Below are 16363 nucleotides of genomic sequence, written 5' to 3' on the forward strand. Positions count from 1 at the left end.
ACAAGGCTCCTCTCTTTGCAGGGCTCGGACTTCCATCTAGTTAGGTGCCTCTGACGGTGAACTGGGTCTAAGCATTATTGCGCACTGCCTGTTTTCCCTCCCTTTTAGGTGGACTACACATTTCGTGCATATAACGCTTGAGACTGGTTGTATTTGTATATATATTGTGTTGATATGGTATGTGTTGGTTTACTATCGTTATATTGTGATTTTCTCGCTACGGTCATTGTTTTAAAGGCCTTGAAATAAATGTGTATATATTTTTAATATAACAACTGTTTGGAGTAGTTTGTAAGTGATCTTGCTTTGTGTGCTCATTGCGGGCTTTCAGTCACCCTCACCCCTCTTGAGTCTTGACCGCCGCGATCGCTACCTTGATTGGTCTGGCTTGTCCAGAGGTTACCCTGTTCCAAGTAATTAGGTTGGCCTTCTGAACTTCTGCGCCACCAGGACAGAGTTCAGAAATCCGTCTTAACAAATTGGTGTACAGCGGTGGGATACGACTGAAAGTATCCAGTGTTGCGCACGAACTAAGGCATTTCAGGTTATTCCAACCAGGACACGTAGTGAATTGTTGTAGTATAACTTTAAAAAGGCCATAGTCCTATCTAACAGTATGGAAACAAATACCTTGTTAACTTTAAATGCTTCCAAATCAGAAACATTGAAAAAGATGTGTGCGGAGAGAGGTGTTTCCTCTCAAGGCACGAAATTGGAAATGATCCAAAGAATCGTGGCGTGGCAAGAAGCACAGCTTGACGCTATAACTTCTGGGGACAGTGCAGAAGGAGGTGGGGCTGCTCTCACTGGTAGAACCGACGGTTCTGCCGCTGCACTGATCCATCGCGACCACGAGGACAGGGAGGAGGAGATGTCTAATGTTTCCTCTGCCAGTGCTGATGGGGAGGCTATGCTTGAATTCAAGAAGCAAGAGCTGCGGTTTAGGCAGCAGGAGCTTGAATTCAGCATAGCCAAACTAAAAATCGAACAGGCAGAAAAACAAAAAGACAGGGATCACCAGTTGGAACTGGCCAAGCTTCAGTTTGCAAATGGGTCCAAGGGTCCTGGACATGGGTCTGGGACCTCCTCTCATCCACGGTTTCCGAAAGATCTGCTCAGTGTGTATGAGGAAAGGAATGACATTATGGACTGGCTGAATGCGTTTGAGTATGCATGCGAAGTTCAACAAGTTGACAATGCTGATAAGATTGCCTGGTTACTCAGCAGACTGCCCCATTCTGGCTGTAGTGCCATTATGGAAATGTCGAAGGCTGAGCGAGCTGATTTCGCAATGTTAAAGCAAACTCTCATTTTAAAGTTTGGGAAGACTCCGGCCCAATATTTGAAACGTTTCAGAGAGTATAAGAAAAAGGAAGGTGGTACTTGGGTATCTTATGTCACTGAGTCCTTGAAAAACTTAACTGGCTGGGTCAAAGGTTATAAGGTTTCTACCTTCGAAGGCATGATAAATCTTGTCATGCTGGAACACATTTTTGCATCTTCTTCCCCGGAGCTTAAGCAGCATTTGGCCGATTCGAAGGAGATAGATCCTAAGAAGCTGGCCATTGCAGCAGACTTAAAGGGTGTCACATCGAGTGTCCCATAAGGACAAAACTCATCCTGGTAAGCAGGAGGAAGGAAAAAAGTCCAAAGATATGGAGGGTGGAGCATCTGATAAATCTTCTTCTCATAAGGGCCAGTCAGCCTCCGAAACAGAACTCTGGTTACAATAAGCCTCCCTATGTAAACAGACCCAATGGATCTTGTTTTGCTTGTGGAGCAACTGACCACATGAAGGGGGATCCCCGGTGTAAGGTTAGACCTTTGAGGGTCCACTCCGCTAATCTGGCCTTCTCCTCCTACGAGGAAGAAGAGATTACAGGAGCATCCTTCTCCTCAGACTCATTTCCCAGCGGGATAGAGGCTGAGGTAGTTTTAGTTTCCCTGGGTTCCTGGGAGCCTAAAGTCGCAGAGGCTTATGCTAGGATTCCGGATAATACCAAGCACTACTTTAAAGACAGTGTGCTGATCAATGGAGTAGATACTCCAGCTCTTAGGGATAGTGGGTGCATTTGCACTGTAGTGGATTCTACCTTGGTAGACTCAGAGGAAGTTGCCAGAGCTACTCTGATGCCCACTAAGTTGGCTGACGGCCCACTCCGTATGTTCCCAGTAATACCTGTAAATCTTACTTTAAATGGTACAGCAGTCAGGATTCCAGTGAGCATTCAGAGAAACGTCCCGGGAAAGGTCTTGTTAGGTAATGATCTCAGAGCTTTAGGGCTCGTAGGAGACACTGCCGAAAGACCCTACACACGGTCTCAAGCACGGGCAGCATTGGCCAAGACCAATACGCCGCCCCAGCCGAAGGTGAAACCCAAGGCGAAAGGAGTCGACAAGTCAAGACGAGGGAAAGAGAATATTCCCCCGAGATCGCCTACCACTGCGGTGGAGGAAGTTGGTCAATCGCCCGGGCCTGACGAGGAGGTGGCGATGCCTGAAGTATTTGACCCCAACGATCATCCTGAACTAAAAGACTTGTTAGTTGAAGGAGGTCCTGATAGGGACGAATTCAGTAAAGGCCAACGTGAGTGCCCATCTCTGGAAGGCCTAAGGAGACAGGCCTGCTCCCAGCTTGAGGGTGAACCTCCTGGGACACATAGGATTTATTGTAAAGGTGGACTCCTGTATAGTGAGCCCACAGAGTCTACAGAAGGAGACCATAGGAAGTTGGTGGTTCCCCTTGCTGTTAGGCCCTTACTCCTGCAGTTGGTGCATGAAGTTCCCCTTGCTGGTCACCTTGGGTTGAAGAGGACCAAGCAAAGGTTATCCATGCACTTCTACTGGCCCAAGATGGGGGTGCAAGTAGAAAGTCACTGCAGGAGTTGGGCCTCCTGCCAGTTGTCTGGTAAGGTTGGCGCGACAATCCAAGCTCTGTTGGTACCGCTCCCAGTTGTGGGGGTACCATTTGAAAGGGTAGGGATCAACATCGTTGGTCCCCTTGACCCGCAAACATCCTCGGGCAATAGGTTTATCCTGGTGCTGGTCGACCATGCAACCAGATATCCTGAGGCCATCCGATTGAAAACTGTAACTGCCAAGTCAGTTGCAAAAGCTTTACTTGGCATATTTACTAGGGTTGGCTTCCCTAAAGAAGTTGTGTCGGATCGTGGCAGCAACTTTATGTCGAAGTATATGCAGGCTATGTGTAAAGAATGTGGGGTCACCTACAAGTTCTCTTCTGCATACCACCCCCAGACCAATGGTCTGGTGAACGTTTCAACAGAATGTTAAAAAGCATGATTGGGGCTCTGGAGGAACCTCAGAGAAGAAAATGGGATCTTCTTTTACCATGCTTACTGTTTGCCTACCGAGAGGTACCACAGGAGGGTGTTGGCTTCAGCCCCTTCGAACTTCTGTTCGGTCATCCCGTACGGGGACCCTTAGCCATCGTCAAAGAGGGATGGGAGATGCCCACTCCCCCTGTTACTACCAACGTAGTTGATTATGTGCTAGGGCTCAGAAAACTGATGGTACTTCTGATGGGCTTGGCTAGTGATAAATTGAAGGCAGGACAAGCGCTGGTGAAACATTGGTACGACCAGAAAGCTTCCCTCATCAACTTTACACCTGGTCAGCAAGTCCTGATCATGAATCCCATAAGGCCTCGAGCTTTACAGGACAAATGGTCAGGCCCTTACACAGTGGTGGAGCCCCTGGGTGAGGTTAACTATTTAGTGGACCTTGGAAGGCCTGGACAGGCTCCAAAAGTGTTTCACGTGAATAGGCTGAAGGCTTTCGTCCCAAGAGTCGAAATCACAGCACTGCTACTGGCTTCAGATGTTGAGGAAGAAGAGTCTGAACCTCTCCCCGACCTGTTCCAAAGCGGTCCTTCAGATAGCTCCTTTGAGGGTGTCCAAGTGGCCCCTCACCTGACTTCTGATCAGCAGGCTGAGGTGAAAAGTTTGCTTAGGCAGTTTTCCCCCCTGTTTTCACAGTCGCCTGGTTTGACACCTTGGTGCAAACATAACATAGACACGGGAGACAGTGTACCTACCAAAAGTAGGGGATACAGGATGTCAGACAAAGTACGGTCTTATATTAAGACCGAGGTCAACAAGATGTTAGACCTTGGGGTGATTGAACCCTCTAGTAGTCCTTGGTCCAGCCCTGTGGTTTTGGTTCCAAAGGCAGGCACTTCTGAATTGAGGTTCTGCGTGGATTACAGGGCTCTGAATGCTGTCACCAAGACAGATGCACACCCCTTGCCTCGAACAGATGAGCTGGTGGATACTTTGGGTGCCTCCAAGTACCTCAGCACGTTTGACCTCACTGCTGGCTATTGGCAAATAGCTTTAGCAGAACATGCCAAGGAGAAGACAGCATTTTCTACTCCAGACGGCCTTTACCAATTCCGGGTAATGCCGTTCGGGTTGAAGAATGCACCTGCCACTTTCCAGAGGCTTGTGAATCATGTGTTGAATGGGTTGGACGAATTCTGACTTGCATATCTGGACGATATAGCAGTTTTCAGTGCCACCTGGGAAGACCATGTGAAACACCTCGGGATTGTGCTCCAGGCTCTTCAGAAAGCACACCTGACCATAAAGGCTAATAAATGCCAGATTGGACAAGGCTCAGTGGTTTACCTTGGACATGAAGTAGGTGGAGGGAGGATACAGCCTCTTCCCGGTAAAGTACAAGCAGTACAAGACTGGCCTACCCCCACTACGCAAACCCAAGTGAGAGCCTTTTTAGGACTCACAGGGTATTACCGCAATTTTGTGGCAGACTATGGCACCATAGCTGCCCCTCTGACTGGCCTCACAACTCCGAAGAAACCCAAGAAGGTAACTTGGACCGACGAGTGTGAGAAGGCCTTCAATGGCTTAAAAGACTGCTTGTGCCAGACCCCTGTCCTCAGGGCCCCTGATTATCAAAGACCTTTTATCGTGCAGACGGACGCCTCTGACACTGGGATAGGAGCTGTACTATCACAAGTAGATGAGAAGGGTAAGGAACACCCTATTGGTTTTATTAGCCGCCAGCTTAAGGACAGAGAGCTCAGATGGTCCACGATAGAGAAAGAATGTTTCTCTGTTGTGTGGGCCCTAAGGAAGCTGAGGCCCTACCTCTATGGGACCCACTTCACTGTGCAAACTGACCATAAGCCCTTAAAGTGGCTAATGAACATGAAGGGGGAGAATCCAAAGTTGCTTAGGTGGTCCATAAGTCTACAAGGCTTCGACTTCACTATTGAGCATAGGCCAGGTGTCCAACATAGCAATGCTGATGGGTTGTCCAGAATGGTTAACCGACCTGAACAAGAGACTCATCCAGGGGTGGATTAGTTCCCCCTGTCCATAGTCTGGGAGGGGCGAGTGTTAGGAAAGATTTCGTAATTGTAGGTAATGTTCCTTCCATGTGGCAACCCCTAAACTTTTTGCTGTTGTTTTTCACCTTGTTCTTGACTTTGCCAGAGAAGTGCAGCCTTCTGCCGCACTCCTCTGGGCTTTCGCTCCTTTCTTACGGGGAAACTGACATGCCCTTAAGACAGTCAGTACTGGGGAACGCTGTTTCCCGTAGTTTCTTTCATCATGTTGCGGCTTTCGTGCAACATGACACAAGAGGGCACTGTAAGCTAAGTTACAGCTCTCTTGGGTCTCTAGCCTTCTACAGGCCCTAGATACTCGTTTCGGATTATATCTGATCGGTGCAAGTGATTCAGGGACGGGAATGGTGGCAGCGATCGTTTCTTGTGTTTTGAGCTCCTTTTGGCGTTCTAAGCGCGTTTCTCGCGCTTAACCCAAAATGGTGGCCTGGCTCCCAAAAAGGCCAGACCACGAGGCTCCTTTATCCTTTCCGCTGACCGTCTTGCTCCCTTCACCTTCCCCAGGTCGAGCCAACCCGGGGCCTTCCTTATTTGCGCATGTACTTTCCCACGAAACATGGATGCTTTTGCGGGCTTCTACATGTCTTTTGTGTGCCTCCAGGATGTGGGCTGGGATGTCTGGTCCCAATACACATCCTGGGTGCCAGAGAGTCTAGGGTGGTGTGAATGCCTGGGACCACCGTGGTCCGTGATTGGTCCACGAATGGTGTGAGTGTTGATGAGCGGATCTCCCATTGGGTCCCCTCCGTTTTGGCGCGAAGGGAACCGTGGATAAGAGGGGGCTGGAAACACCACTACCATGTGGATCTCCTGAGTTCTCACAAACGAAGGAATACAGGAGCCAAGTATCCTGCAACCAAGAGGCTGGACCGAGGAATCGCTGGTGACCCGCTGAAGGACTTCTCCTCTGCACTGCTGTCGCCTTGTGAAACCCTTTTCACCTTTGATCGAACCAGAAGGCCTGTACTGGTACTTCGACCCTTGGAATAGCGGGAACAGCTATTCTCGGCATCTTCACCATCTCCTGCCAGTAAGCCTTCGGAAGCGTCTCTGGGCCATCCAGCTGACTGACCAGCTTACACGGGAGTCTTGCTCTGTAACCGCCGCCAGGTTGTGTAGTATTTCGAGTCCTTGTCACTCTCACACGCTTCGTACACTTGGCGTTCCCAGGTCTGAAGTGAGTAGTGTACATTGGGCTCAGATACACACGGCCGCTCCGTTGCCCTGCTGTGGTAACAAACTGTGCGGGTTTCTTCGATTGGGACGTCTTTTTACTCAACACGACGACGAGGCGTTCCCTGCTCTTCTGAACCTGCCAGCTACTGAAACGGACGCGGAGAAGCCTGGGTCTGCTTGCATCGGGGACCGGTGAGTAGCATAGCTAGGATCTGGTCGCCCTCCTGCCGGAGCCCATTGCTTTTCCCCGCTGTGTCAAACAGCACCCTTTTCCGTACTCGTGCTCTGCTTCTGCCCACTGTGGAGGCTGCGCTTGAGTCGCGGAACTTGTTCTTCTTCTTTTGTGCACTAAACTGAACTGCCTGATTTCCCTCGAAGAGCTTCTCCTTTTGCCCGTTGGCACCAGCGCGTGCAGGTACTTTTGAGCACAAGGCTCCACTCTTCGCAGGGCTCGGACTTCCATCTAGTTAGGTGCCTCTGACGGTGAACTGGGTCTAAGCATTATTGCGCACTGCCTGTTTTCCCTCCCTTTTAGGTGGACTACACATTTCGTGCATATAACGCTTGAGACTGGTTGTATTTGTATATATATTGTGTTGATATGGTATGTGTTGGTTTACTATCGTTATATTGTGATTTTCTCGCTACGGTCATTGTTTTAAAGGCCTTGAAATAAATGTGTATATATTTTTAATATAACAACTGTTTGGAGTAGTTTGTAAGTGATCTTGCTTTGTGTGCTCATTGCAGGCTTTCAGTCACCCTCACCCCTCTTGAGACCTAGTCTTGACCGCCGCGATCGCTACCTTGATTGGTCTGGCTCGTCTAGAGGTTACCCTGTTCCAAGTAATTAGGTTGGCCTTCTGAACTTCTGCGCCACCAGGACAGAGTTCAGAAATCCGTCTTAACAGGTTAACGGTGGCGTTAACCCTTAACGCCTGAGTTGTAATGAGGGCCAATGTCCCTCACCCACATTGACATTTCAAAAACCCTCTGTGAGGCCCTCAGTGAACAATAAGGTGGTGTCAGATAGTATGCAAAGCCAATTGAAGTTCAGGATAACATTCAGTCTTGGGAGAGGGTGTGTATCTGAGAGGATTGTAGAAGTGAAGGGTGATGTAGGTGCTGTTGATCGTTTTGGGTGTGATATTTTCTGGCATGATGGTGGGTAGACAAAGAATGGACAGCCACAGAATCAAGAGAAGTTTAAAATGGTCTAGGCTCAAATTAGGATGGATTCATCCAGTGTCTATGACAGTGGTTGGGTCCATAATGAATTAGCTTGTGGCTCTTGGGAAGGAGGTGGTAGCAGCAACAAAGTACAAACTGGCCTGCTGGGGGATTGAGACTGAGAGTTTCAGGTGTTCAGGGCTGCAGAGAACATATATCCAGCTGCAGCTGAAGGATGGCAAAGAGGTGGGACAGTAGCAGTAGGAAGAGATGATGGGGCAGATAGATGAGAAGCAGGTAGAGGTTGAACATGTGGAAGAAGGAGGCGGAAGAAGCAGAAGGGGCAGTAAGAGTCGGAACAGAAAGAGGTGAATATGGGGAAGATGGAAATAGAATACAAAGACGCTCATTTAGGGCAAAAGCAGGATGATGAGATAGATGGGAGAAGGGGTTAGATGTGGAGTCGAAGTGGCTGCTGAATGAGGATGCAGACGATTAGGAGGTGGAAGCTGCCTGTGTCCCTAGTTGTCGATAAGACAAGGTGGGCCAAAGGATGGGACGAAGGTCAAGGGATACCTACAGCAATATCTACAACATGGTTTTCCTGGGTCTGACAGTGCTTTCATCTGCCTGAGTGGAGGACACAGTCTCAGTGATGTCTTCCATCTGTGCGAGCTCTTCAGCAAGAGTTTGAGGGAAGGCATGACTGCAATTCATAAACATATTTGGTGGTTGCAAGAAGCCACCCATATTACCCACATTGCAGACACTTCTTCCCCAGCCCCCTCCACCTGCAGTACATCTGGAGATGATGTTTATTCCCTAATATGTCATTGGGCATGGGGGAGTGAGAAGCAACCGCAACCACAGATAGTGTATTTTCTCCAAATATTAATAAGAGCAGGTATCACTCTTGTGTCGGTTTGTGGCCTCCCTTAGGTGGGAACAGTAGATACGCCTCTATACCAGTACAACTGCCCTGTTTGCCTGTTCTTGAATGCAGGAACAGATTGCAGTCTAAGATGTTGCGGAGAGCCATTCTCCCTAATATCCTCCAGGAAATTGTGGAGTAAGGCCAGCAGCAGGACTTAAGAAAATTGGGACAGAAGCAGTTGCTGCGCATTAGTGAGAGCAGGATAAATATGTGCAGTTGGAGATAGCTCATAGCACTGTGCCCTAGAAAAATACACACAGCTGCAGTACTGCAGGAAGACTAAGATACCGATTTGCTGTTTAAGTTAGTTCATAAAAGGGATACCCAGAGAAATATTTTGTTTCATCTAGCACACAGCAGCAGTAATATTTTAGGTTGTATATGTTACACATCTGGGAGACTTAGACAAACATTTGCTGTTGCTCCAATTGCATAGCAAGGAGACCCAGAAATATAGTGGTGCTTGCAGCTAAAGCATAGCAAGGAGACTCTGAGAAATATTTGGTGTTTCATGTGAGTGTGTACATATAGAGGTGTTCTATGGTATTCACTCCTCCCTTGTAGACACACAATGATGACACAAGACAATTAAAGCCACTGAACACAATCCCCTGCCTCCAACTAACTCCAAGATGTTCTATCCACCAGGAGCCACTGACAACACATATTGCATGTGTATGTCATTCAAGGTTGTCACTGGGACTCTCTACTCCCCAGTCACAAAAATAAGGCACACTCATCAGCCACTGAATGATATCTGCTTCCTCGCCACAGCTCTGGCTCTTGTTCAACTCATCTACCCTAAGGTAGCTCAAATTTCAACTTCCCTACCTAGACACACTATGTTGCCAGCCTAAGCCTACAAGACTGATAAGAAAGACCAATTGAGTGTGACCTACATAACCTACAAGAATGAATAAGTGCAAGCCGCCCCACCCCACCCATACCCCAAAGGAATTTCGGGAATGCTTGGTGGAAACTCTGGAGGATTGGAGTTCAGTCGAATAAGCTTGCCAGGCTTATTGGGGGGCCCCTGCTGTATTCTGGAGTCTGAATGGCGCGGGCTGTGCGTGAAGCACGTCGCGAGCTAGCTCGCAGATTGGAGATGCAGGAGAGTAGGAGGCGCCATGTCAATGGATGAGCTGCGGACAACGCCTGGAGCCTGCATATTGCAATCGCAGGAGGCAGACACTCCAATGACACTCTCATTGGAATGGCTGAATCATGATATCCGTGTGCCATCTTCAATAGCTGTTGTGTTTTATTGGCCGTAATTTCTAGCATGCGTGTCCTTTCCTTTGCTCGTGTGCTTTACTGCCTTCTCCCGGGGCGAAGAAGCACAATACAACATTCATAAATCTCAGGCCATATAAACAAAACAACACACAAAGACATCTCATACTCCCCCTATGTAGGCAGTGTATTCAAAAGCAGCTTTATTTGCTTTCAACACATGCCATCAACAATTCACTTTAGGTGCAGTCGTTTTTATGTTGACATAACTTCACACTGCACTCTATGTTCCGATGGGACAATCTCAGTGCAGTCAAGAGCCAAGGCCTTCACACTGAAAGAGTTTCATCAAGAAGAACACGTATTCCTTTCCCTTTTAATGGGGACCTTCTATTTCTATCGAACTCCACTGAACATAAGAGAGAGAGGTCAGTACATTCATAAACATGTCTAGTGTTCTAGTCCCGCATAGACTTTTCCATTGACTTGTGGTCAGGAATTAGAGTGAAACATTCCAGCGTGAATGCGTTCTTCGGAGAACCGTAACACACGGCCCAGGCACCTAGCAGGCATCCCTGGTACTGAGTTTGGAAGCTTGCCCGCTGTTGCTGTGCTGTCACCGGCTATCACTCCCTTTTGATTCTTAGTGACATCAGATCAATGGCATAATAAAATGCATTCAGATTCTAATCAAATGAAACCTTAGGCTCCTGCTGGCCGATCTCTCAATCAATCTGCTTCAATATTCACAGAACCTCGATTTACATATCAAACAAGGACGCTAAAGCTTCGGAAAGCCTGCAGGCCACACTATATGGCACGCTCATCTCTGACAAAATAATGCAATGCCACACAGGCAGACTCGCATAACCCTGCAGAAAGTGTTCGTTAGGTTGAATACCCGTCTAAGTAATCGGGGGAATTTGCAGTTGAAACACATGAAGTTCTTTTGGGACATATTCTAAAAATAGTAGCAGCCATGATGGAACGGTATGCACCGATCCTGCACAGTGTTAGACACTGCACATCAATGGGGTCTTGTGAGGCTAGATGCTCTGCCCACCAGTTTCACCTCAAAGTAAGTGCAGTAACTCCCTTTTGCTCCACGGGATATGCTCATGAGTGAGCAAGTCAAATTAACATGGAGATAATATGGAGTGTCTTGCATTTCAACCAGCAGGTGGGTTCCTTCATGGGCACAGGCTAGTGCGAAACAGATGTGCACTGCTCATTTCAAATACCACTGCCAGGACAAGGACGTTCAAAGTACTAGGGATCGGGTCTGCTGCTTGCGGAAGTGATCGCTGGTGTGTTCTACAACACTCACGGCATAACGGTGGGTACCCATAGAACTGGCAGTGGACTTTGGGTTGCTTCTCGTGCCTCCAGGGCTCTCAGTTTGAAAGGGTACTACAGGAGGGAGCTCACACCACTAGGCTCCAGTAGCAGTGTCTGTGCTAAGTTGATGGAAATTCACACTTCCGGGGTCCTATAACACTGACACTGCACTGCAGGTGAATGGGGTGGAGTTAACATGAACTCTATATTAGTGAAATCTCTGTTATACATAGTGTTAAATCGAGTTTAGGTGCTGTGTTGATTTTAGCTGCACCCCTGAGTATAGCCACAGTATTATCACACCTGCATCTTCGAGTTTAGCCACTTTGTTGATTTTAGCTGCATCCCTCAGTGTAGCCACTGTATACATATCAGCTGCATTCTGTGTAGAGCCACTGGTTTGATTGTAACTGCATTTCTGACTACAGCCACTGTTTAAATATCAGCTGCATCTTTGAGTATAGCCACTGTGCTGAATTTAGCTGCACTGAAGTCAGCTGTGCTTGGAATAATCCACTACGCCATTGCTAGTTGCTCTTGAGTATAGCCACCAGCACCAAAGCTAACTCTAATTTGTGGGTGCCCCTGCTGTATTTTTAGCAGCGCCTGATCCCCAAGACTTTGGTAAACCTAATTGCTTCCAAGTTGCATTGAACCAAGTTGCATTATGAGTGCACTCTCTGTGTATCTCTAGCTGTGCTTGAACTCCTGCAGTGTCCCCACACTAGCAGCACTTTGTAATTAACCTCTATGTTAAATGTAGTTGTTTCTGAGAATGCTTTCTGTGTTGAATCTTACAGTAGCCACAAACCTGATTACAGCCGACCTCAAACCTGACCTCCTTCTCTAATCTAGTCTCCTTGGAGTGCACTGATAGTGCAACAGGAACCCCTCTAACCTTCTAGTCCCAGAGCAGACGAAACAGGCTATCCACCATGCCAACCAACTCCTAGATCAGAGGGGCACTTTGGCACACTAGAAACACAGCCAACACATCTACGAACCACATCCCCCACCCTTCACACACCAATCCCCTGGGGGAGCACTCACACCCTCAGACACCGCCATCTGCCCCACCACACTGACCTTGCTCATAACCTTCCCAAGATGCCCTCCCGCACCCTTATGCCCCTCTGACCCTCCGAGCCCTCCACATCTCAGTCTTTGCATCCCTTAGCCCTGCTTGGGCTTCCCTCTCCAATACCCCGTCTTCGGCTGCCACACTGCCCCTCACACACACGGATCAGATACTCAAGAACCCCCTCAAACACAGAATCCACAACACCAGGACCCTCTCTTCTCTGTACACCTCACCCTATCTCCCCCAGATCTCTGCATTCACCCCTCACCTACACCATTACAACCTCCCACCTCTCCCAACCCAGTGAGATATCTCTTCTCCTACTTCAATTTCCCTGGCACTAACCCCCCTCAGCTCTCTCAACAATCCCCTGGAACTCAACAACCCAGCCTCATCTCTGAACGTACACCCTTCCTTTCTTTCCTCCCCTTTAATCAAGAACCCCCTTCAGTGACCCCTATCACTACCGACACCTTCTGCACTTTCTCCTGCCCCCCCACTCTCTACCGACTCCATTCCTGCATTCCCTTCTCACACTCTCCCTCCTCTCCCCTTCCCCATTCCAGCCCTCCCCCCTAGGAACCATAAAAATTGAGCACGTTTTAACACATGCAAAAAATGCTTAGAGCACCCCTTCCCACCTTTACATCAGAGTCACCCTGCCCTCATCTAACAAACTCTCCACTTCTACCACTTTGACCTCTCCTCTCCTTGCACTCCCTTCTCCCGTCATTCACACTGCATCTCCCTACGGGGCCCCTCAGGGGTTCCCCTTCAATGCTCCCACCACTGTCCCCACATTCCTTTTGTTGCCCACCTCCCCAGGGGCCAAAACACCCCATCCCCACTCTTTACTCTTATGCATCCTCATTAATGCCAGATCTGTTGGCATAAACCGACAATACATATACAATCTCATTTCCTCGGAAATCCCAGATGTACTTTTCCTCACAGGAACTTGGTTCTCTGATGACTTCCGACCCATCGTACATGAGGCATTCCCACCAGGCTATACATTGCCCATAACAGAAATAGCAGAGCAGGCAGGATCGCCATCCTCCACAAATCACACATTTCCATCTCACACTCTGTTAAAAAAACCTGCAACGGAGACTGGGAGACGTTGTGAAATTCCTCAAAAACCTATCTCTTACCTACAGCTTTTTGCTCATCTACAGACCTCCTGAGTAAAAGAGACACTTTGCTAACACCCTAAGTGACTCCCTAGGGGTCATGCTGATTGTCCACCTCTCTCTCACTATGCTGGGAATACTCAACGTATGGTTTGATGCCCCGCACAACCCTACAACTCAACCACTCATGGAAAACCTTGAACCCTCAACATGATTCAACTGATATCTAGCACCACCCACACTGCAGGACATAGCATAGATCCACTATTCAGTCCCACCAACCTAATTTCCATGTTTTCCACACAAACCTCTCAAATGGACGGACCACACAGCCATCTTCTTCTTGCTCTAGACTTCCATCCCTTCTCCCCGCTTGACTAACATTTGACCCTCCACTCGCTTCCCACTGCGGAACAAGGTCATTGTAACCCCAGACTTGGCAGACTCCATGCTCTCCACCCTCCCAAATCTGCCAGTTCAGGGAGGTCTGCCCTCCGTCAGCCAATTCGACTCATGACTCTCCAATGCCTTAAACCTCTCACCCCCAGAGATCAGCCTCCCACAGACAAGGCCCTTCCCCTAAATGGTTCTCCGCTTCTCTCAAAATCCTCAGAAAACTCAACCACCCCCTAGAATCTAGAAAGTGGACCAACCCATCTCTCCTTAATAGAGCTGCCTACACTCATAATATTCTTGTCTATAAGGCTGAAATTCGGAGGGCCAAAAAATCCTTCTATGGAACAGAATACCAAACATCCGCCGCAGCAGCAAGGAAATTCACAAGATCATTGCAGAATTCAAGGTCCCTATCAGTGCGTCCCCCTTCTCCCAACTCGCAAGAATTATGTGATGCTTTAACTGACCATTTTTACATTTCAGTAGAAAGGAATCACACCATCAGTGCAAAACCAGCAGCTCCCCAGCCCTGATCCCATGCACCCCCAGCTACCCCATCTAAAATGGAACCTCCCTCCCTATCCTCTCCTCTTTTACTCCAATCTCACAATCCAATTTCCTGAAGCCTCTTGCTAGCAGCTGCCTGTCTGAATCCCCTACAGATATGTGCCCTCCTCAAATAAATCTTCTCTTCGACCTGTGCAGGTGGCATTGTGAGATCCATAATTAATTCTTTCCACACCTCAGACATATTCCCAGCAGCCTTCAAAACCCTCCTCAAAAACCCTCCCTTGACCCACTCCTTTAAGCCTACAAGCCTACTCACAGCTTTGACTCCTGACCAAATCCAACCTCCTCCTCGACTCCACCCTATTTAGCTTCAGACCCCTGTGTGGAATGGAATTGTCCCTAGTCTCCATCTGGGATCACCTCAAAAAAACTGCAGGCATAGAAGGCTTACTGCACTTATCCTTCTCAACATCACCCAGATCATCCTTAAGATTCTAAGTCTACCTCTTCCCCCACCCTGACCTTGCATCCTGCCTCACACACATCTACCATTGGATGACAGCTAGCCACCTCATCCTCAACCCAGAAAGGACAGAAATCATGATCTGTGAGAAGACAGCTCTCTTCCACAAACCCACCCCTTGGCCATCCTGCTTAGGCCCCCGCTGCCCCTTCCAAAGCAGTAAAAAATCTGGGATGCACCAGGGATAATCTGACACACTCTCTCCACATTAACTCTGTACCCAAATCTCGCTACCTACACCTTGATATTCTCACATGCATCTTCCCCTACCTCTCTTACCCACACAGTCACTGCAATCATGGCCATCCTCCTCTCGCACCTTGTCTATGTCAATTCCCTCTACCCAGACTCCACCGCATATCAACTCAGGAAGCTCCAAAAGGTCCAAAATACCACAGACAGGCTTCTCCTGACACTTGGCTTCAGAAAGCACAAAACTCCCACCCTCCTTGTCCTCCAATGCCCCCCCTTCATGTGATAGGCCTATTTCACAGCCATGTGCATCACCCTCCATGCCCTCCACAAGACAGACCCAGAATACCTCCAACAGAAACTAATCTGTTACCAATCCAACCAAAACCTGCAATCGGGCTCTGCACTCCTCCTTGTGATACCTACTTTCAAATCGACAAGAAAAGGGGATCCTCGTTCTCTGTCAAGCCTCCTCTATCTGGAACTCAATTCCCCTTAGTGTCTGAAGCATAGACATATTACCTTGCCTTCAAGGGGGCACTCTAGACCTGATTTTTCCCTGCGGCATCCTAATGAACCCATGACACACACTGGGTTATTCAGCCACCTTACAGGTAGGCCGGGCAGCTATGAATCTGCTAATAAAATGTACCAAGCGACAGACAAAGAAATTCCAGCAGACCACAGGAAAAAATGCACGCCACATCTACAAAACTTAGAAACCAGCCAGTACATACGGGTAATTATTCCACTCCATGTTCATAGATGATAGCCGATGGCAAGGCCACCCACCCACATGCATCTGTCATCACACACCACTCTTAAGGTAGATCGCCCAACACCTCTGCCATAAGAATGCAGCTATCCCCATGACAAAAGTTCAATCTGGGTGGACACATAATGAGCCTTCTGCACTAGGGTGCATTGAAACACAATTTGCTTGATGTATAAGCGCCTTACAAATGCACAATAAATACAAATACTTGCATACTCTCCAGATGATTCACAGCACCCATCCACATGCAAGTTTGATATTGGTAGCTAGTAGGGACTTGCCCACCCCGAAACTCCTACGTATTGGTCAAAATGTACACACACACATTCTAAGCTCCTTTGACAAATTTCTCATACCTTGAACTTTGTTCCCCCGAGGTTGTTCGACGACAGTGCTTTGAGGTCATACCAATGAGAAAAGGCGCTATACAAATTAAATTACATTGAACACAAATCCAGAAGAAAACAAATAACGGAGCCTGCATCTAGGCACAGAGGTAATGTCAGAAAA

The sequence above is a fragment of the Ambystoma mexicanum genome, chromosome 7q, assembly GCF_040938575.1.
Source record: "Ambystoma mexicanum isolate Mex_15411 chromosome 7q, UKY_AmexF1_1, whole genome shotgun sequence".
Taxonomy (NCBI): Eukaryota; Metazoa; Chordata; class Amphibia; order Caudata; family Ambystomatidae; genus Ambystoma; species Ambystoma mexicanum.